The sequence below is a fragment of the Chrysochloris asiatica genome, unplaced genomic scaffold (genome assembly GCF_000296735.1).
Source record: "Chrysochloris asiatica unplaced genomic scaffold, ChrAsi1.0 scaffold00144, whole genome shotgun sequence".
NCBI classification, from domain to species: domain Eukaryota; kingdom Metazoa; phylum Chordata; class Mammalia; order Afrosoricida; family Chrysochloridae; genus Chrysochloris; species Chrysochloris asiatica.
This window is the reverse complement of record NW_006408662.1, coordinates 4,777,103-4,799,357: the sequence shown is the minus strand read 5'-3', so window position 1 is coordinate 4,799,357 and position 22,255 is coordinate 4,777,103. Positions and strand designations below refer to the sequence as shown.

Genomic DNA, 22,255 nt, shown 5'->3' with positions numbered 1-22,255 from the left:
GGGGGGGGGGGCGGGCTAGATGGTCGCGAAATACAGACTTATGTCTTTAGAACCTGAGCTTGGCTCCTGCTCTCCACAGGGTTGGCATTATCCATTTAACACAGACAAGAAACGTGCTCAGGGGGTCTTTCAAGCAGACCCTCATGACGAAGCAATCTTTGCCCTTATCTTCATGGACCACAGCGAAAGTTGAAATTTACCCGCACCCCTCCCCACTCCCAACCAGAGCAAGTGAGAAACAAGTTGTCAGGAACAGAAAATTCTCCAGGCCTATGCTGTCTTGTCCATTGCCACAACATCAACGGGCCACTTAAATCAAACTTATAATACACACTGGGGTGTCGATCTAAGAGAAGGTTTTCTGGGGTGAAAACCTTGATGTATTTATTATAGCCTGTGGTCATTCATCACAACACTATAAGACATACACATGATAAAGAACGCTGAATTAAATCCTCACATCCAACAATTATGTGTGTAGTGTTGTATGGGTATGGCATAAGAGGCCTACCCATCATGGAATGTGTAGAAATTGTCCAAGCTCGCAGGATGTGGTAATTCAAGCCATGGCCCTTTATATAGGAAAAGAACTGTTGTATCTTAATGTGGTGATCCCATGAGCCATGGAATAAACTACTGCCCAGTCTTGTGCCCTGCCTATGATTGGCTGCCATTGGACCATGTGATCTGATTTTTTGGAAGAATTTCACTAGGTCTTTCTTCCTGTTCCTCTTAGTCTGGAAGGTCTACTGAAAACGCTTCAGCATTATAGCCACACCAAGTCTCCATAACCGATAGATGGCAGCTGAGCTGGGAATCAAAGCTAGGCTCCTGCTTGGGAGGTGGTTTGACCACTGAATGCCTACTGTCCCCTCTATTCAAATAGGTGTCTAAAGTGGCTGGTAAGACGTGATCCATCCAACCAGACCAGGCGGGGCCTGGGATCTCTGGAAGTTGGCTTCATCTGACTGATTCATGGGTGTCTGGATAGAAAACCCTTGCACAGAGGTCTCTCTTATCCCACCAGATGCCTGATGGCCTAAATTCACAACGATGAGCCCACTGGACACAACATAGACTCTGCCACACAGATGGTTTTCCCTGGTTGAGCGAGGTGAGGACTGAGAGGTAGAAGAGAAAGAGACGGGAGTGTGTGCTGGGGGCTGGCCAGGGCTTCTCTGGGGAGGGGGCTGCAGACAGCACCATCAGTCTTGGTATAAGAGTGGCACACAAGCACTCAACCAGCAGCTCCGTAGCCTTCCTTCATATGACAGCTACCTCATGGATCATCCAAACCAGATGAGTTGGCAGATAACCGCTCCATGCGAACTCTTGTCACAATAAAAATGTCAGCTTTCTGTATTACTTTACAATTACTTTACAACTTTCACTAAGTTAGGAATGCTTTCAAGCTGGGCACCAATACCCTGTGTTGTGAAAGGAAGACCTCGGCATTTATTAATGGTATTCACACAGCTCTTTCACTCTGCGACTGTGATGTGAAGCCAGATCCCCCGCCCTTGGTGTTCCTGCAGGCGCTGCAAACTCTTCAGCATTGTAAAATATGTCCAAGAAAACAACTGTGCTCACTCACTCCAGTTCCTCGCCCTCCATCGTTCAGTCCAGCTCTCGTTCATTCATCTTCACTCCTTTTAAAAGATCCGTGTAATGAAAGACTTAAGAAAAAAAAAAAAGGGGGTGCACACCAATAAGACCACTCCCCGCTTTTTAACAGTAGAGATGTAAGGCAGAAGGGGGCTTGGGCCTCACTGCTACATCTTGAACATTATCACAGAACAACTCTTTCCTCTTGTTAGCTCCGGCCTGAGACTGCGAGCACTTGTGTTTGCACATAGGTTGTCCAGAGAACGTGAACTCTACACTAAAAGACAAGAGTACATTGAGGGTCGTTTGTCTTTCCTTCAATTTGGGCAGTCTGTCATGAACTGACTTGGTAAATACTGCTACTCTTTCTACCAAGGGTGTATATGACATCCCCTCTTCAATGGGGATTTAGGTGAAAATTCCACCTCTCCAGTAGTCATTTCTATGACGATCACACTTCACCTTGCTCATTGTTCCAAAGCAGAAGACACATGTGTGAGGTCTTATTTTACCTATAACTTCCCCACCTCGACTACCCTGCATAACCAGAGTAGCTCTGCCAACTGCTGCCAACTTACCCTCACAGCCCAGTTACAGGGCTTTGTTCAAAGGCGAGAGCACACCATCGGCATTACGGGAGGGACAGAGACTTTTATTTTTTTTAATGCTTCATTATTTGATGACATCCTTGGTCATGTGGAGTCTACTGATCATTTAAAAAGATTTTTTTTTTTTTTTGACAGCTAGCTATATTCATCTTCTTTTTAGAAATGATAAATAAGTTAATACCTATTTCAATTTAAAAGTCACATTCTCAAAACCAAAGCGTTTGGCATATTTGAAGCATCTAAGACATTATCTGGAGTTCTGGTGAGGCACCACAGGATAAGCAATGGACTGCAAGGCTAGTTTGAACAGCAAGGTCGGTGGTTCAAACCCACCAGCTGTACCTTGGAAACCCTATCCAGGGTCACTATGAGTTGGAATCGACTCCACGACACTTAGCAACAAAAAGAGATCATCTTGCTCAAAATTCCCATTTTACAGATGAAGTCACTGAGGAAGTTTGCTGTTTTAACCTAAGTTACTTAGTGTGGTGTTTTGGCCTGAACAAAGCATGTTGGTACAAAGGTGACCTCTAACATATAAGAAGCAGTGAGGTTTGTGCAGAGAAGAGAACCCTAGGGTGAGCATGTGGAGAGCCGATAGTTGCCTTCAAATATCTGGAAGGCTTCCACATGGATGCAGCAATGGAATTGTCTAGTGTAGATAACTGTAGAAACTACCTAGAGGTTTCAATTCAACAGATGATGAGAGCTTTGTAATAACAACGGCTTCTGACAGTGGGACAGGCTACTCCACAAACAAGTGACTAACTGCTCATCACTGGATGTGAAATTGAACCTGTCTGGCCTCTGGCAGGGATATGTGGGGATATCTGCATTGGGTGGGAGGCTGAAATACATTGGTTTGGGTGAGAAGGTGGGAGAGTGTATGCTGGAGGCATAGATCTTATATGGCATATGTTGTTATTGTTACTGTTGCTGTTCAGTCAGCTGTCACCCTTACTGACCCTCTGAAAAACAGAACAAAGCAACGGCTGCTCCTGCCTCATCCTCACCATTGTTCGGCTTGAGCCCACTCTTGTAGCCACAGTGTCAATTCATCTTGTTGGGGGTCTTCCTCTTTTTCACTCACCCTTCTCCAGTGGCTTGTCCCTGTAATAACATGTCCAAAGAATGAGAAACAAAGTCTCCCATCTTCACTTCTAAGGAGCATTCTGTCTTGACTTCTTCCAAGACAGACTTGTTTGTTCTTCTGGCTTCACCAACACCATAACTAAAGATGCATCAATTCTTCTGTGGCCTTCCTGATTCGTTGTCCAGCTTTCATATGCACATGCAGTGACTGAAAATACCATAACTTGGGCCCAGTGCACTTTAGTTCCCAAAGTGACATCTTTGTGCTCTAGCTCCTTAAAGAGGTATTTTACAGAAGATTTGCCCAATGCAGTGCATTGTTGAAGTCCTGGTGTGGCAGTGTGGGCTAATGCGTCAAACTGCAGAGTCCTTTGAACTGTAAGGTCGGTGGTTCAAGCTCACCAGTTGCTCCTTGGAAACCCTACACAGGGTAGCTATCGGTCCGAATCTACTCCATGGTACTTAACAACCACAACAACAATGCACTGTTTGACTTCTTGACTGCTATCTTCATGCGTATTGATTGTGCATTCAAGTAAAATGAAATCCTTGACAGCTTCAATCTTTTCTCCATCTATCCTGTTGTTTATTGGTCCAGTGGTAAGGTTTTTTGTTTTCCTTACATGGAATTGTAATCCATACTGATAGTTATAGTCTTTGAACTTCATCAGCAAATGCTTAAAGTCCTTTTCACTTTCAGCAAGCAAGGTTGTTTCATCTGCATATAGCGAGCTTTTAAGTAAGTCTTCCTCCAATCCTGATGCTGTGTTCTTTATACAGTCAGCTTGTTGAAAGGATACCCTGATGTACACCTTCCCTAATTTTAAAACAAGTAGTATCCCCTTGTTTTGTTCAAGTAACTGCCTCTTGTTCTATGTACAGGTTTCACAGTAGCACAATTAAGTGTTCTGGAATTTCCATTCTTCTCAATGTTTTCCATAGTTTGTTATGATCCATACTGCTGAGTTCCTTTGCATAGTTGATAAAACACAAGTAAACATCATCCTGGTATTCTCTGCTTTCAGCCAAGATTAATCTGATGTCAGCACTGACATTCCTTCTTCCACATCGTCTTCTGAATCTGCCTTGAAAGTCTGGCAGCTCTATGTCTATGTGTTGCTGCCATCATTTTTTAATTACCTTCAGCAAAATTTTACTTGTGTGTGAGATTAATGATATTGCTTGATCATTACCACATTCTGCTGAGTCACCTCTCTTTGGAATGGGTACAAATATGGATCTCTTCCAGTTAATTGGCCAGCTAGCTGGCTGTCTTCAGAGTTTCTGGACATGGACTAGTGAATGTTTCCAGCACTGTACCAGTTTGTTGAAACATTTCAGTTGGTATTCTGTCAATTCCTGTAGTCTTATTTTTTGTTTTCTTGCAAATGCCTTCAGTGCAGCTTGGACTTCTTCCTTTAATAGCACTGGTTTCATGATTCTATGCTATCTCCTGAAATGGTTGAACGTCAACAAATTCTTTTGTTCCAGTGACTCTGTGTATCCCTCCATCTTCTTTTGAAGCTTCCTGCATTGTTCAATTTACATTTCACATTCTACACCCATTTCAAAGGACAATTCAATGATTTTTTTTGGTAATTTTACCAAATTGTACAACCACCCCCATAAATCTTTATCTTAACCTTTAGAATATTTCCACTTAAACAAGATCCCATGGGGATAACATTAGCTGAAACACATCTCTTGGCCAAGGCTAGTTTGTGAGGGAGTTGTCTCACACAAAAGTGTGTTGATGCTCTGCACCAACGAACAACATCCACAGTGTCTGACTTGGTGCCTGTCGGGATCCCTGATAGAGGCAGGGTCTAGGGGGTGGGCGGGAGGACTAGCAGATGGGTGGCAGAAAGCTAGTGGGTGGCCCAAAAGGTAAATGCCATGGAGAGAGCAAAAGGTAGGAATACGCTCCTTTCTCGCTGGTTCACCTCCAATCCCATAGAAGGTTCCAGTGTTAATAAAACCAGTGGTTAAGGGAGTAGACACTTAACTCTGATCTTTTACCATCCTGAACTTTAAAGGGCCTTTCAGAACAATGAACCACTTGAAACAAGACTGTTATTCAGGAAACCAAAGCTAGCTTCTAGCAACAAGATGGTCATACTTGTCGTGTCCATTGTTTTTAATGGTAGCATCAATTTTCCAGCCAGTGCATTTCCATAAACCATGCAAACATGTTAACCAGAACCAAGGAGTGTTCTTAAGCTCTGGTTTCCTCTGGGGCTTCCTTGTGGGCACTCCAGATGGTCTGGGATGTGCACTTTCTTTCCGAGCAAAGCATACTAGGCTACATGCCATACATGTTTGTCACACTGCCCTTTCCATGCCGAGGACCTGCGTGACCCTGGAAGCACGTACTTAAGTAGCACCTTGAAGAAAATAAACCAGTTGTTGTTTTATGTACACACTGAAGCTTCAGTATGCCTGGAAAGCTGCCGCTCATCATCTCTGGGGTAATAATGGGAACGGCATGGTGAAGCCACCAACCCAAGTGCCAATTACATTTCAAGCAGGTGTGAAACTGGGGACCCTAGGAGGCTGGAAAGAAGTTTTAAGGGGCTGTATAGGACTTCAGTTAGAAGATATTATACATTTTAATTAAGAATTGTTATTGTTGTTAAGTGCCGTTGAGTTAGTTCTAACTCATATCGACCCAGAATAGGATTTCTGAGGAGCAGCTGGTGAGCTTGAACTACCGACCTTGCAGTCCAGCACATTAACCCATAGTGCCCCACCAGGGCTAGATGATACTGGCTAATATCCGTCCAAAAGAAACAAAACCAACACAAAAACCATCCATGGGGGGCGGGGGTGGTGGTGGACCAAAATCCCAAACTAAGAAAGCCACTTCAGCATTTTGATATTTGGCAAATACTGAAAACATACCATGTGCTTCTTCAGAGGGGCTCTGGGAGAAAATAATGTACTTGGCCTCTTAGGACACTTCTCAGAGAGGCCAAGGAACCTGCGGGTTAATGAGGACAATGACCAGGAATCACACCCTGGGTCAGTCAGTTGGCACAGATCATTCGCAAAGTTGTACTGGATTCTATTCCATTCACTTCCTAGATCAACTACATACAGACCAAGTCTCTAACAAGACTCAGAGATGGATTGTTTCTAGTCTCATTGCTAGCTGTGTAGCACCTGAATTTAGGTTCCAAGTGAGATACAGGAACTGGGATGTTAGAGAAGATGTTGATGGCAAATTTGAAAGCAAATCCCACTAATAAATCTTTTAAAGTATAAAATCCTTTTTGGCCCACCAGGGAGCCATTTTAGCATCATAACTCAAAAAGCCAGTCTGTACACTTTTCTCTTTCCTGTTAGAACAGTAATGTCATGTGTGTTTCTAATGAAGATACAATTAGAAAGAGCACTCCATACCGCACCTGGAACCTTCCAGAGAATAGCCTAGAAGGTAACTCGAGGCACATACCACGTGGCCTCCATTTTCTCCCATTGGACCACAAGTCCCAGCAAGCTGTCTGCAATCTCCAAGCTGCAGCATCTGTGCAATAGTGAGTCCGTTCCAACTCAAAGTAACCCAGTACAGGTTTTCAAAGCTACAGATCTTTATGGGAGCAGAAAGCCTCATCTTTTTCCCTCCTGTGGAGCAGCTGGTGGATTTGAACTGCTGGCCTTTCGGTTAGCAGAGCCCAGCATGTAACCCACTAGGCTCTCAGGACTCCTTTCTAACTGAGCAGCACCACATAAAAGAAAGCAATTACAATGAGCACTGTTTGCTGGGATTACCACAATGCAGCTGCTCTGCTTCAGGAAACTTACTGGGGAGCTCTATAGCTGACTCAAAGCTTGGATCAAGCCTCAACGACATCTTTTTCAAATTATAATTCCATTTGGGTTAAATTCTCATGGGTCATGCCTTAGAAGCTTAAGCAGACTACACAGTAGGTGCCATTAGAACTCAGTTGTAATCAGTGTGTGATGGCCCAGGAACCTGGGAAATTCTAATAATAAGTGAGGACTAAACTCAGCATACTTAAAACACTTAAGTAGCCTTACATCTTCAAAGCACTTTACAAACATTAATTAATTAATATACACTACACCCTGTGATGTAGTTAAGCATTATTATCTCTGTTTGACATATAAGGAAACAGACAGGTTAAGTGGCTGGCTGCGCAAGTCCAGAGTGGGGGTGGGAACCTACAGTGGAGGTACCTGACCCAAAGTTGTACCTAACACAATGACCAAACCAGCATGATGCCTGGCACGTTTCCTGAGAGAGGCAGAGAATGGGTGAGGGTGGTGGAGGGAGGGCTGGCGAGTGGGTGGCAGAAAGCCAGTGGGTCCTGTGGATACAGGTGGCTGGCTCTTGGGATCCCTGGGAGGTGGGCTGGTATAGGGCGTGTCCTGCAGCTCTGGAGTTGTTCAGCTACTGCTGACAAATGGCAGAGAAGGCGGGTCCTCCAAGTGTTGGTCAGACCATCCCATTCTACAGGTGAGGTCACTCCGTAGGACAGGGTTAGGCCTGAGTTAGCAAGCAGCACAACCACTTTCCAACACAGAATATTTAGTAAGAGTTAGTGCGTGCGTGCGTGCGTGCGTGCGTGCGTGCGTGTGTGCATGCGTGCGTGGGAGAGAGAGAGAGGCAGAGACACAGAGAGAAGAAAGATAGACAGAGACACAGAGAGACACACAAGACAGACCATGGCAGAGACAGACAGACAGTGACAGAGAACGATAGGGAGAAAAAGATACAGAGGCAGAGATACAGAAAAACAGAGATACCGAGGCGAGGACAGGCAGACAGAGACAGAGAGAGAGAGAGAGAGAGACTGCCAGAGAAAGAGGCAGAAGAAGAGCGAACACTCAACAAATCCACTGCTATGTCCACTACAATGGGTGGTCGAAGGACAAGTGTCCTTTCTTTGGCATTTCTTTGCTCAGGTGGGTATGTCCTTTTACAGGAAGTAAATACCTGGCAGGCCCAGGCAGCTGACCCAAGTTCAATGTCATATCCAAAGTGTGGGTGGGTGAGGAAGGAGAAGATGGAGGGGAAGAGGAAACAATGGTAAGAAGAAGCTATCCTCTGGGGGAGGTTACACAGGTTACAGTATCAGACACTACTAACATGGAGGGGACCCCAGAGAACTGAATGTGATACCACAGTATTACTGTGGCATGGAAGAAATGGAGCAGGTTGGATGAGTTGCCCTGAGTAACAGATGTGAGTGACAGAGGTGTACGGGAGTTCAGAAAGGAAAGACCCAAACCAGTATTTACTGTGTGCCTTCTGTGTACCATGGCTTGACAATGTACACTCATTGAATCCTCTAGTCAACTCCCCAATGTGACCTGCACTTTCTTTTATTCCACATTTTAGGAATGGGAACTTGAATTAGAATTCAATTACAAAACTGCAGACTGATTGAAAACTGCATGCTGAAAACACAGAAAGTTCTAACACAAAAAAGGGGAGGAGGGCTGTAGACATGGCTAGAAAGAGGAAGATTATTAAGGCTTACGATAATGGAGCTCTGGTAGCATAGTGGTTACGAATTGGGCTGCGAATCGAAAACACAGCAGTTCGAAACTACCAGCTGTTCCGTGGGAGAAAGATGATGCTTTCTGCTCCCGTAAAGATTTACAGCCTCAGAAACCCTGTACAGGGTCACTATGGGTCTGAACCGACTCCACGGCACATAACAACAACAACAATGATAATGGAAAGCATGTTGGCAAAGTAACACCTGAGGAAGGACTATCTCGTTTCCCAGTTTGGACAATCATGAAGTGTAAGAGTAGGATTTTGGTGGCAGTTCAAGACTAACTGGCATACAAATGTACAATGTTATCAAAGTAGAGCAAGGTCCCGTTCATGAGATGAAGAAACTGCTGATGAGTTGGAAACAAGTGCAGACCGAGAAAAGGATTTACTGATGATTCAAATGAAAACACACAGTTGAAAATCTAAAGGAACAGCAAGAAGAAGATTACTGTACTTTAATGCCAACAAGGGATGGTTTCATTGCTTCAAAGGCAGATTTCGCTTACAATGCACTTAAGTAACTAGAGAATTGGGAAGTGCTGACGTTGGAATTGCTGAAAAATCCAAGGATGAAGTGGACGACATGTAAGAGGAAGGAGAGAAGCTGTCAGAAAATACGGCAGTGAAAACCTAAGGTAGAGTTTTTGCTAAACGAAACAAGGACTTAACTTGCTTAATTAAAAACAAGGATCTGAATGTTAATTGCTTTGCTTAAGTTGACAAGCAGATTTTGGAAGCAGGGATATGTTACCGCAAAATGTAGGATGAAAAAAGAAAGAGATCGTGCAGATAAGCTCTCACTAGTTTTCTGAGTAGAAGTGCATCCCGTTCCCAGGGGTAATCCAAATGATCCAGAAGCTTCCATGAGTGGAGTGATTTTTTGTGGTTGACAAAATGCCAATATCATTCACCTCTCCTCCTCACAAAAGTACATTTTTATGATTTGTGTATTTTTTTTAAATGTGTGTATGTACATACACATTTTAACCTTTTCATGACTGAGTTATTTTCTTCTTTGAATTTTTTTGTAGATACCATGTGTTCTCAGTAATAGAAGGGAAAACATATTTTGAGGTAATAATGGACTTTGAGATAATTATGTGGGACACATATGTCCCAAGTGGATTCTGGTGGTAGGATTGGTGGGGGAAGCCTGTTTCTTCAGATTCACCCAGTTATAAAGGTCTCTGTCAAGTGGCAGTATGGACTAGCATCTGGTATAGGTGTGTGCCAAGAAACCCGGGAGGCTGAAAATATAAGTGGGTGATATATGTCCCATGGGCCATGAAAGGGATAAAATATATGGGTAAGTTTTTACGAAATGTTTCAAACCACAAAGAAAAATACAGATTTAATTTCTAAAAAATACTAGTTTTAGTAAAGGTTAAAAAAAAAGATATTTCAATGACATCAGAATTGAGTTAAAATGGAGTCTTCAGCATGGACCCCTGTCATAAGTCAGGAGCTACTGGCATTGACTGCACTGGGCAAATCTGCAAGAACAACAAAAAACCTCTTCAGTGGTAACTAACACCATTATGAATTGCAGTTGATTTGAGCAAAAGACAGACATGTGTATCTCTGACAAACATATTCTTAGTAATTTAATCCAGACCTCCAAGGCTTGGAGCTAGAACCACCGTTTAACTGGCTCATGTATGTTACATCCATTACTTGATGTTAGACCCAAGGAAATGCCTTGACTTTAAAACAAAAGGATGAATGAAAAAAATCTTCCAAGCATTTCTCATTTACAAGAAAACGCAAACCTGGGGCTTCCTGCGACCTAACCTTTTGTGCTCTCTCCAGACAAGATGTTGAGGTCCTTAGCTGGGAGGGATGCTACTCTGGGATGAATGGAAGTTTGTTGAATGAATGAATGAGCAAGAGTTAAGAAGCAAAACTTCCACAGTGTGAGAATCCTCACAAAGAGATGATCAGACTGAGAACATAGGTTTATATTTATTTTACTTCTTATTTGCCCCCTCTCTGGATGCCATAATTTCATTTTAAATATGACTTTTTCTTCTCTGATCCACTGAGGGGAGATGTAAATCCTGAAGGCAAAGTCCTTATTTTTATCAAAGTCAATGTTCCAATATAATACTTAGGGTCTGACTGTAACTTTTCTCAGCATCTTTTCTAGAGCAAGCACTGAAAATGGGGAGGCAGAAAAATCCAGCTTGAGACTCTCAGATCTCAGGTAGGAATCCTGGGAGTGGGGGCAGTGGGGACCTGTGCAGGTGGGCCAGAGCAGAACTGAGGGTGAGGTTGCCAAAAGGAAGTCATCACTTTCCTTTATGAACCCCCATAACCAAAGCACCTCCCAAATGGTCTCTTGATCGGACCGATTTACCTAAACCCAACCACCCTCACCAAAAGTGCCCTTAAAGAAGTTTTAATGACATCTTCTAGAACAACCATGCTACGTTCTCCCTACTTCCCTCCTTTCGCCCTACAGAGTTCTTTCCCCAAAGTCAGGTCATGCTTTCAAGCATGGAGGCAGGCAACTATACCACTCCTCTTGTCAAGAGAATCTTGTACACTTGTTATTGTTAATTGCTGTTGAGTTAGCTGCAACTTATAGTGACCCTGTATAGCGTTTCTGAGAAGAAACTGGTAGGTTTGAACTGCCACCGTAAGATTCAGATGGACCTTGTGGTCCAGTGCATATCGTACAGTGCCGCACCGGGACTCCTCTTATATGCTCCAGAGCCCTAATTTCCAACAATGGCCGTGACGCCTTTTGTATTTGCTTGTGACCACCTCCCTAGCTGCCTTCCTATCGTAATCACTCTGTACAAAGTGCATGGCCTCATTGCTGCTGCAACAGCTTGGAAAGAATGCACCTGCCATGGGGCCTTTGCATATGACCTCCCCTTTGTTTGGGACACCGTTTCCCAAATAGCTGCTTCGCCTGTGCCTCATGCCCTTTATGATTTTGTTCAATAGCTCCTTGTTAAAGAGGTTACTTCTCTAACTTACTTTTCATCACCTATTCAGTCATGTATTGTCGGTAACATAAACATCTAGAATGTATGCTTTCTCAGAGTAGAGACTGGACCCTCAGACCCAAGCACTTAGTAAGAATTGTAGTAGATGAATGTTTAATACTTACTTTGTTGTTATTAAGTGCCATCAAGTTGGTTCCAACTCACAGTGACCCTGTGTAGGGTTTCCAAGGAATAGCTGAGTTTGAACTGCCAACCTTACGATTTACACCAACCTTGCAGTTCAGTGCATTATCCTACAGCATCACACAAGGCCGCCTTAATGTTTTTAGGTACCAACTATCATGTTGTTGTTGTTGTTGTTAGGTGCCATCGAGTTGGTACCGACTCACAGAGACCCTATGCACAACAGAACGAAACACTGCCTGGTCCTGGGCCAACCTCACAATTGTTGCCACGCTTCGGCCCAGTGATGCTGCCACTTTGCCAATCCATCTCACTGGGGGTCTTCCTCATAGTTTATAATAATCAGGATAAAAGTTACTTACGATAGGAGTAAAGTTTCACTTTGCTGATTCTTTTGATCAAATTAAGTCTGAAATGTTACTTATTCTAACTCTGAAAAGTCAACTTTTGGGATTCTGACAAACTTTTTAAAGATCAAGATAGTGCTTTTTGCTATATAAACCTTTTTGCTGACCTATTGGCCTGAAAAGATGTTAGGGTCATCCTGCATCTCTTTCACCTCCACTACCCCTGCCTCACCTGCTCATATCTCTTCTCACCCACTGTCTAGGGTAACCGAGTGAGGACTGAACACATTACATCTTCATCAGTCACTCTTAGGGAAGGAAGATTGGGAATTTTCTCTTCCTTGGAAAGAAATCATTTCTCATTAAAGGGATTATAATCATTGCAGTGAAACAAAATGCAATTGGTTGAATGCAAAACTGATGTTCTGCGCTATAAATGATTACTCAATTCACAGTAAAAGCTTTTTTTTTTAGAAATAAAGTGAAGTTATGCAAATGTTTAAAGTGTACTAGGTTCACATTGGCTCAGAGTATCTGTGTACATTTCCCCCTCTGCCAAGCTTGATGGGCTAGGACCTCATTTGGTTGTCTCCTGCTCACATTATCTTCTGTTAGTGGTCTCTCCCACCGACTCTACTTATACCTGTTTCTTCACTTGTATCCTCACACTCTGGTAGTGTAGTGGTTACGAATTGGGCTGCTAACCTCAAGGTCGGCAGTTCGAAACTACCAGCTGTTCTGCAGGAGAAAGATGAGGCTTTCTGCTCCTGTAAAGATTTGCAGCCTAGGAAACCCTATACAGGGTCACTATGAGTTGGAACTGACTCCATGGTACTTAACAACAACAACAACAACAACAAATCCTTATACTCTGCTTCTGTAATGTATGTTGTTGTTAAGTGCTGTCGAGTCGGTTCCGACCCATAGCGACCCTGTACAGGATTTCTGAGGGTGTACATCTTTATGGGAGTAGAAAGCCTCATCTTTCTCCTGCGGAGCGGCTGGTTGTTTCGAACCGCTGACCTTAAGGTTCGCAGCCCGATTCGTAACCACTACGCTATCTGTAATGTATAGTGCTGACCAAAATCTATAACCATGTACTTATTTATTATTTACCTCATTATTTATGTTTCCCCAATGAATGTATATTCTGTGACATTAGGAACCCTACATTTCTTATTTTCTATTGTATCTCCAGTGTCTAAGAATCTAACTTTCAGTTATTTTACATAACTCTTAAAATTCTTAAAAAACAAAAAATTATTTCTCCTTAGATGAATCTCCAGATGAATGAGTGTCCCCTTCTCCTAAAAATACTCAGCCCACTGTGTCTGCCACAGCCTGTATGAACACTTGCAACAGGGACATCACGTGGAGCTGGGAGGCACGCTCTTTTGAGTGTAAGGTGGATTGATAACACATTATTTAATTTGTGAAGCTGCCAATTTTGAAGAGCTTGAGCCTCATGTAAACCATTCCCTAGTCGGCTGTAGGGCTGGCCTAACAATTGGGAGAAAAATGCTAATATTTAATATTTAAGCATAATATTTAATTTGGATAATCCCAGTGACTGTAGAGCAGGAATGAGGCTACATAGCTGGGCTGCAATTACTTTACCTCATTGATATCTGAGGTATAACACAGCAAAAATATTTTGAAACCGAAGTTAAAATAGTCCTTACTGCAAGATGGACACACTTTACTCCAGCAGGGCTCATCGGGACCCATTCTCCCTGCCACATGTGCTGTGTAAATATATATCTCTGTCTGCATATACAGTTGGCTTCCCACATCTGTAACACTCTTGAACAGAGTATGATTCATGGGATCAGCAGTTGGCAGTTTATCTTTGTCCACAGTATTCAAAGGGCCTTATGCTTTTAAGGATACAAAGTGTATAATTCCAATGACTTTAAAGGGTTCCAATTCCAAGTGTGAGAGAGGTAAATGGGCCAACCTAGGGACTGAATGTGATGAATGAAATATTAGTGTAGAAAGGGAAAGAGATAGATCTTAGCTTGTTATTGCCACAGAAAATCAAGGCTCGTCTTAGGTTCCCTTTATACATTTCATCCTCCCTTTTGTCTTGTGAAAGGAGGAATGAGTGTCTGGTAGGATCAGGTACAGTGTAGAGAGTTTTGCTGTTGTGTTTTGGCATCCTAGTTTTCCTCTTCTATGGGATAAGAGTAGAGCCCCCATCTCTTTTTGGAGTGTATATATTCCTGCTTCATATCAGTCTGGAATGGAGTAGAAACCGAAGGTAGCGGTGGCAAGGTGATGCAGTAGGAAGACCAGGAAAAATGTGTGTTTTGCTTCACACAATGAAAGAAAGAATTTGTATACATACGATCACGCTTCAAATCTAATGAGAAGACTGCTCTTTGAAAAAATCCCATTGAGTTAAAATAAGGACTACTCTCTTACTATTTGATGTGCTTAGATTTGGTAATTCAAGCTGAGTTGTATAATGGTTATTTTTAGGCACGATTAAGTCAGTTGTGACTCATAGTAACCCTATGAACAACAGAACAAAATACTGCCCCGTCCTGTGCCAACCTCACAATCATTGCCCTACTTGTGCCCATTGCTGCTGCCACCATGCCAACCCATCTCATTGGGAAATTTTCTCTTTTTTGTTGACCTTCCACTTTACCAAGCATGATGTCCTTCTCCAGGGACTGGTCCCTCCTGATAACATGTTTAAAGTATAGGAGACAAAATCTCTTTCTCTTGGCTTCTAAGGAGCATTCTGGCTGTACTTCTAAAACAGAAGTTTTTAGTTAGTTCTTCTGGCTATCCATGGTACTTTTAATATTCTTCTCTAACACTATAATTCAAATGCACCAATTCTTCTACAGTCTTTCTTAATCATTGTCAAACTTTCACATGCATATGGGGTGACTGAAACTACCATGGCTTGGATCTGGTATATGTTAGGCTTCAAGCTGATATCTTTGCTTTTGAACACTTTGAAGAGGTCTTGCGCAGCAGGTTTGCCTAATGCAATACAGTGTTTGAGTTCTTGACTGCTGCTTCCATGAGTGTTGACAGTGGATCCAATCAAAATGAAGTCTTCGACAACTTCCATCTTTTCTCCATTTATCATGATGTTATTTATTGGTGAGGATTTTTGTATTCCTTACATTGAGGTGCAATCCATACTGAAGGCTGTGGGTTTTGATCTCTAACAGTAAGTTTTTGAGTTGTATAGTAGTAGGTAGACTCTTTCTTTCTGGGGACATTTCTAGTTTCAGTGACTAGAGGAGTTGAACTTGATCTTTGTTAACATGATTAGGGTTAGCCTTTTGGACCACCAACAGACAACCAACAAACCAGTTACTATGGAGTTGAATTCAACTCACAGCTACTCCACCAGCTGCTCCTTGGAAACCTACCAGATGTTCCTCATGAACCCTATATGAGGTCGCTATATCAGAATCAACTGATGGCTCTTACTAATAGACCAACAATCCAAAACTACCTACACCTGTTGCCAAAGAGTTGCTTTTGAATTATGGCAACCCATGTGTTATAGAGCAGAACCTTAGGGTTTTGTTGGCTGTAATCTTTATGAAAGCAGATCACAACATTTTTTTTCCATGGCACTGCTGGGAAGGTGTGAACTGCCAGCCTTTAGATCAGTTGTTGTTAAATCAGTTCCAACTCACAGTGACTATGTACAGAATTAGCATAGTAGGACTGACTCCAGACTAGCTATGTTGTTGTTGTTGTTGAGTGCCGTTGAGTCTATTGAAGAAGAGTCACACTCTACTTATGCGGCACTTTGAGTACACAGAGGCACTTTCACAGACTTTATTTTGCATTCTCATCAGTCACAGGAGGTGAGTATACATTAGGTACATAGGTTAAGCACCTGAGCCCCTGAGTCCCCTGATCAGACAGCTAGGAAGTCCCGGAGCTAAGATTCCAGCACTTGTCTGTCATCGGGCCAAGATCACCTCATTGGCACCACAATGCCTGCCTCTTTCTTTTGACCCCCAGCAAGATGGGTTGGCACAGCGGCAGCAGCAATGGGCTCAAGTGTAGCAGCGATCATGAGGATGGCAGAGGCCCGGATGATGTTTTTGTTCTGTTAGACACAGGGTTGCTATCAGTCGGAACTGACTCGACAGCACCAAACAACACAACAACAACAATGGATTCTATGGTGTCCTGGTGTGGCACTGTAGGATAAGTACTGGACTGCTAACTGCAAAGTTGGTGGTTCAAAGCCACCAGCTGCTCCTAGGAAATGCTATACAGGGTTGCTCTGTGTTGGAAGAAGTACAGCCTGAATGATCCTTGGAAGCCAGGATGGCCAGACTACGTAACTCATACTTCAGACATAATTATCAGGAGGGATGAATCCCTGGAAAAGGATATCATGTTTGGTAAAGTGGAAGGTCGGAGAAAAAGAGCAAGACCACCAATGAGATGGCTTGGCACAGTGGCAGCAGCAATGGGTTCAACTATAGCAACGATTGTGAGGTTGGCACAGGAACAGTGTTTCATTCTGTTGAGTTATGAGTTGGTACTGACTTGACGGTGCCTAACAACAACAACAACACGAGTCAGAATTGACTCTTAATAACACTTAATAACAATGACAATTTAGTCTATGCTCCAATCTACCTAGAATGTATTCCCATATTTGTAGAACACATACATTAAGTGCTCCACACCAGAGAATGATTCCTCCTTTCCGCTTTTGCAGCGCAACGGCACTAGGGGATAGATCCCTGCCACCACCAATGAAAGTGGTTGTCTATTGACTTCTTTACAGGAAAAGGAAGCTCTTGGGAATTTAAAATGCTATAGAGACAACGATCCAAAGGAAAAGCCAGGAAGACTTTGGGACGAAGCAATGAAAAATTCTAGAGCCAGCTTTTCATAGTAGGGTGTTGTGATCATTAACAGGATTTATAATCCACATTTAGTACCCACAGAACACACAGTACCTTGGGATCCTGGGTTACAACATGAATTGGTCCCTTGCCTGGAGAAATTGAATAATAGGCATTTCCTATAATGTTTATGGTTGATTTATGACACATTTATGCTTTTTGGTCCTCAAGGTTCACAGTGTCCTTGTAACCCCGGCACTAAGTAAACCCGGTGGGATGATGATGGACATTAGGAATTCACTTTTCATCTCTTTCTGTTGACAACGTGAACTCGGTCTGGCACTACTGAGGCTTCTTCAGTCTCTTACCCACCTTCTATCTCCAGAGTGGTTGTTAATCAGCTCTGCCATTTGGCCAGTAGCCACCGATGGAGCACCCACTGGGAGAAGGACACTATGTTTTCTGCTGAGCAGGTGGCCTTGGAGGCCTTACAGAGCAACTAGTCAGAACTTGGCGAGGCAAGCAATACCAAAGGGTGAGTCCTGAGTACAGATTGGCAGGAGCTTAGTTGCAGCTGTGCCCACATGGGCCTTTGAATTGATTCAGGGAGGGTGGTCGTCTGCGGGTACTAGGGGAGGGGATAGAAGGAGTAAGTCTGCTCAGCAAACTACTAGATGCCAGACCCAGGTGGATCAAAGTCTGCCATTTTGCCTTATCTATTTGGAACCATAATTCAAGAACGAAATTGCCCCTAGGTTTTTTCCTCCCCACCATTAAAGTCCATTCAATCATCAGGGGCAAAATGCAGTCCGTGCTCAAGCACCCAGATGTTATCATTACAGGCCTTTCTGTATAAACCCATGTTGAAATCTGAGAGGTTGATGAGACCAGCTAAGCAGTTGTACCTTTGGCCTGACTGCATTAAACTTGCCCTATCAATTTAAGCTTTGTATAAACACCATTTCCCAGAGCCCCTTGTGAATCTAGCGGTGAGAAGAAGCTTGACGGAGCCGAAAGATTTTTTAACAGCAATCTTGTCTTACAACACCAAGGGGATTTGCTGTATATCTGGGGTTTTCGAAAACCATATGAACATGATGAAAGAATTAAAATCCTTGAAAAATGAAAAATTGATGGTGACAATCCTTTCTGAACATGAGTGGGTATAATAGGAGCTGTTTCAAAATACTTTTGTATTTTTGGAAAAAGTTGTCCTGTGTATCAGTAGGCGTTGGACATACTTAACTGTCTTGGTTAAATTTCTTCCTAATGAAGATTGGGGCTGTCTCTTAGACAAACAGCTCAGAGAATGCCACATAGTTCTTCCTGTGCATAACAAGCAACTGACATTCTGACAAATCTGGGGCACCTAGGAGGGATGGGGGTGACCATAACCCCCCCCCCCCATTTATTTATTAACATTGCAAATGAACAAAACTTGTTGTTGGTGTTAAATGCTATCAAATCAGTTGGAACTCACAGCGACCCTGTATAGGGTTTCTAAGGAGCAGCTGTTTGGTGTGAATTACCAACCTTGTGGCTCACAGTCTAGGGCTTATACTAAATTTATAAGATGCAAGAATATAGTTATGTTTTGCAAACAGACAAACATCCATGTAAGGCTATTTCAGAAGAGAAGACTAGCCTTGAACTGTTTAGTTTTTTTCACTTAACCTTGAATAAAAATATTATTCAGCTACCTTGTTGACTTATCTTCCAAATAAGTAAGATATTGTTGTTTTCTGTTAAATTACTAAAACAGTGCTTGGTTAGCAAATGAATCTATGATTGTACGATTTATTAACTCCTACACAAATTACTTTGGAAAATCCTATTTTTAAGAATTGTGACTTTTTAAGAAATAGGTAAAAAATGTAAGTATTTAAGGAAAAAAAGAGAAAGAAAAAGCTGCTCAAACATCCTGACAGAACATTCCCCATTAAGGGCGAAAGTACCACAAATTTAGGAATAAAGTTTCTTGGAATATAGAAACTCCTAGCAACACATCACCCAGGATTTGCCAAATCAAACAAGTACCAGGGTGTCAGCTCAGGAAAACAAAGCTAGTATGTTATCAAAGGGATTTCATGCCACACCTCCTGACTGCAATTAGCAAAGACTCACAGATCTGAATTAAATAGACTTAGGGTTTCAAATTCAACATTGTATTTTTTTTGTTAGGTGCCATTGGGTGGGTTCCAACCCATAACAACCCTACACACAACAGAATGAAACAGCAGCATCCTCAAATTCTTTGTTAAGCTTGAGCCCATTGCTGCTGCCACTGTGCCAATCCATCTCATTGGTGGTCTTCATCTTTATCACTGACCTTCCACTTTGCCAAACACGATGTCCTTCTCCAGGGGACTGGCCCCTTTTGATCATATATCCAAGTATGAGAGATGAAGTCTTACCATCCTGGTTTCTAAGCAGCATTCTGACTCTACTTCTTCTAACATAAATGTTTGTTCTTCTGCCAGCCATGGTACTTTTTTTTTTTTTTTTTACATTAGCAGCATTGGATTTTCATTATTTTTTTATTTATTTTTTTTAAAGGTTTTTATTGTGGATTGAGTGAAAGTTTTCAGGGCACATCATCAGTTTCACATTCAAACATTCATATAAGCCATGGTACTTTTAATATTCTTCTCCAACACCATAACTCAAATGCATCAATTCTTCTATGGTCTTCCTCATTCATTGCTCCACTTTCACATGTATATTAGGCTATTGCAAATACCATGAATTGGGTCAGGTGCACCTGCATATTAAAGAGTTTTCTGCACCTTTATAGTACTGAAGTCTAAGAATATTTTGTCCAGGTCTTAATAGCTATATGAAAAGAATTATTATAGTTCTCTTTTCTTTACAGAAGCTGAGAGATAAAATATTTTTTTCCCCCATGAAATAATGGTAGAAAAAGGACTGAACTAAAACTTGAAGGAATCCTGGTATGGTGCTACAAGGTCAGAGTCTCAAACCCACCAGTTACTCCTCGGAAACCCTACACAGAGTCTAACGACAACAAAACTTCAAGACTAGGGTTTAGGTTTGATGCTGCCACTTAGTGGGTACCAGACGGTACTTTCTGGCAACTTTGCGAGTCTCTTTGGGTCTCAGCCTCCCTTTCCAAAAGTGTACCATTCAGAGGGGATAACAGCTCAGGTTCCCTCAGGTGCTACAATCCTGACTATTTCTGAGGACCATGTTCTGTCTGGCACATACTCGGGAGGGAAGGGAGGGCGAAGTCTTTCTGATTCAGAGCCAAGTCTGGAAGGAGTGTGCTGTTTACAGACTTTGACAGACAACTTTTGGAAATAATACTTTGCTTGCTATTGCAATATTGAGGTGTTTGGTTTGTTTTTATCACCTTAACTAAGATTGAAAAGAGACTGTTTTAGCAAACTGCAGAAATTCCTTTTGTGGCAGCTCAGTAACCTGATGCTTGTGTTTCCTTCCTAATGAGTAGCCGGGATATTTGAATAGAATTGGTTTAGTTGCATGGGAAATATATACATACATAAAACACACACACATATGAAAACTACCTTTAAAAAAATTAAAAGTGACATGTAAAATAAGTAAAATTAAATAAGAATTCTATAACCTAAGTATAATCGAGTCCTGGTGTGGTGCTGTGGGTTAATGCGCTGGACTGCAAAATCGGTTTGAACCTCAAGGTCGGAGGTTCAAGCTCACCAGCTGCTCCTTGGAAACCCTATACAGGGTCGCTATGGGTCGAATCGACCCGAGGGCACTTCACAACAACAAAGGTTCAGTAGTACCAGTGACATAGCATCACACTGGTGTCTTTGTCTTCAACTATATTTTTAGTGTTCATGCAGCATTCCATGGTGCCAAAAGCCAAATGCTGAATTGAAGTCATCTGCAGGTCAGATCATTGCCTGGGGTAAGTGCCTCAGAAACACACTCTTCACTCTGCACACATGAAATCGGACTTGCTCGGAGGCTGGCTGCACCAGGCCACGCCTCTGACACACTGTTCACCTCTCCCTGAGTGGAGAGCTGACTTTTGCTGGAGTCTTGCTGTCAGCACGTCGGTGCAGGGCTTTCCGGAGTTGTAGACAAAAGAGCCTCCATCCAAGCTGTTATCTTCCTTTAGCTGTGGGGCCTGTGGAAGGCTGATATCCACAGACTCCAAGCCAACACTGCAAAGGCCTTAAACCGAACCACCGCTCTAAGGTGTGACCTTAGCCTTCTTACCACTCTGTGACCCCAAAGTCCCAGCTGGTGGGGCCAGTGGTGGACTCAGTTCTCAGCGATGGGCCGGGCACACAGTCAGGTTGGTGTGCGTGCCGAAAGTGCAATGGCTTACTCTGCAGCCAAGCAGAGAAAGCAACTGAAAATGCCTTTCATATTAGATTGCTCTTCTATGTAAGGACCAGGCTGAAACACATGCAAACAAGCAAATTAAACCCAAACAAACACCCCACTACGAAGCAAACAAATGAAAAACACCCCAAACTCTACACTACCACAAAAAGCTACTGCTATAAAGGGTACTGGAGTCCTGGCGTGGTGCTAATGCAAAGTTGGTTTGAGCTGCAAGGTTGGTGGTTCAAGTCTACCAGCTGCTCCTAGGAAACCCAATACAGGGTCACTATGAGTCGGAAGTGACTTGATGATACTTAAAAACAACATAAAGGGTAATATTATTTTTGAGGCTTATCTTCATATATGGATATAAAGGCACACCACTAAACAAATTAACAGAAACACTGAAAGAACGACTTTGTTCTGATGACTTAAGAAACCCACAGTTTATGTGATCCTAAATGTACACAAATAAATAAAATGAAAAGATAATGAAAAATTTCCACAAACTTTTTGAAGATTCCTTGTACAAGATGAATGAAAAAATTTAAGTTTCAAATCCCCACCAAATTTCCAACAGTTTTTTTTTTTTTCTGGTGTGTGTGTGTGTGGGGCAGATAGAAATGCCAATTTCCAAAGTTATCCTGAAGAAAAACAGTAAAGTAGAAGGACTCACATTTCATGACATTAAAATATAATATAAAGCCACAGTAATTAAAACAGCCTGGTATGCTGTAGGGTCAGAACTGGACTGTGA

The 22,255-nt window shown here is 42.5% G+C and overlaps 1 protein-coding gene across 1 annotated transcript in view; it reads right to left on the bottom strand.

Moving 5' to 3' along the window:
• Positions 1 to 22,255, bottom strand: part of GMDS (GDP-mannose 4,6-dehydratase) — an 809,379-nt gene that overhangs the window by 35,277 nt on the left and 751,847 nt on the right. The gene's annotated exons all lie outside the window — the stretch shown is intronic.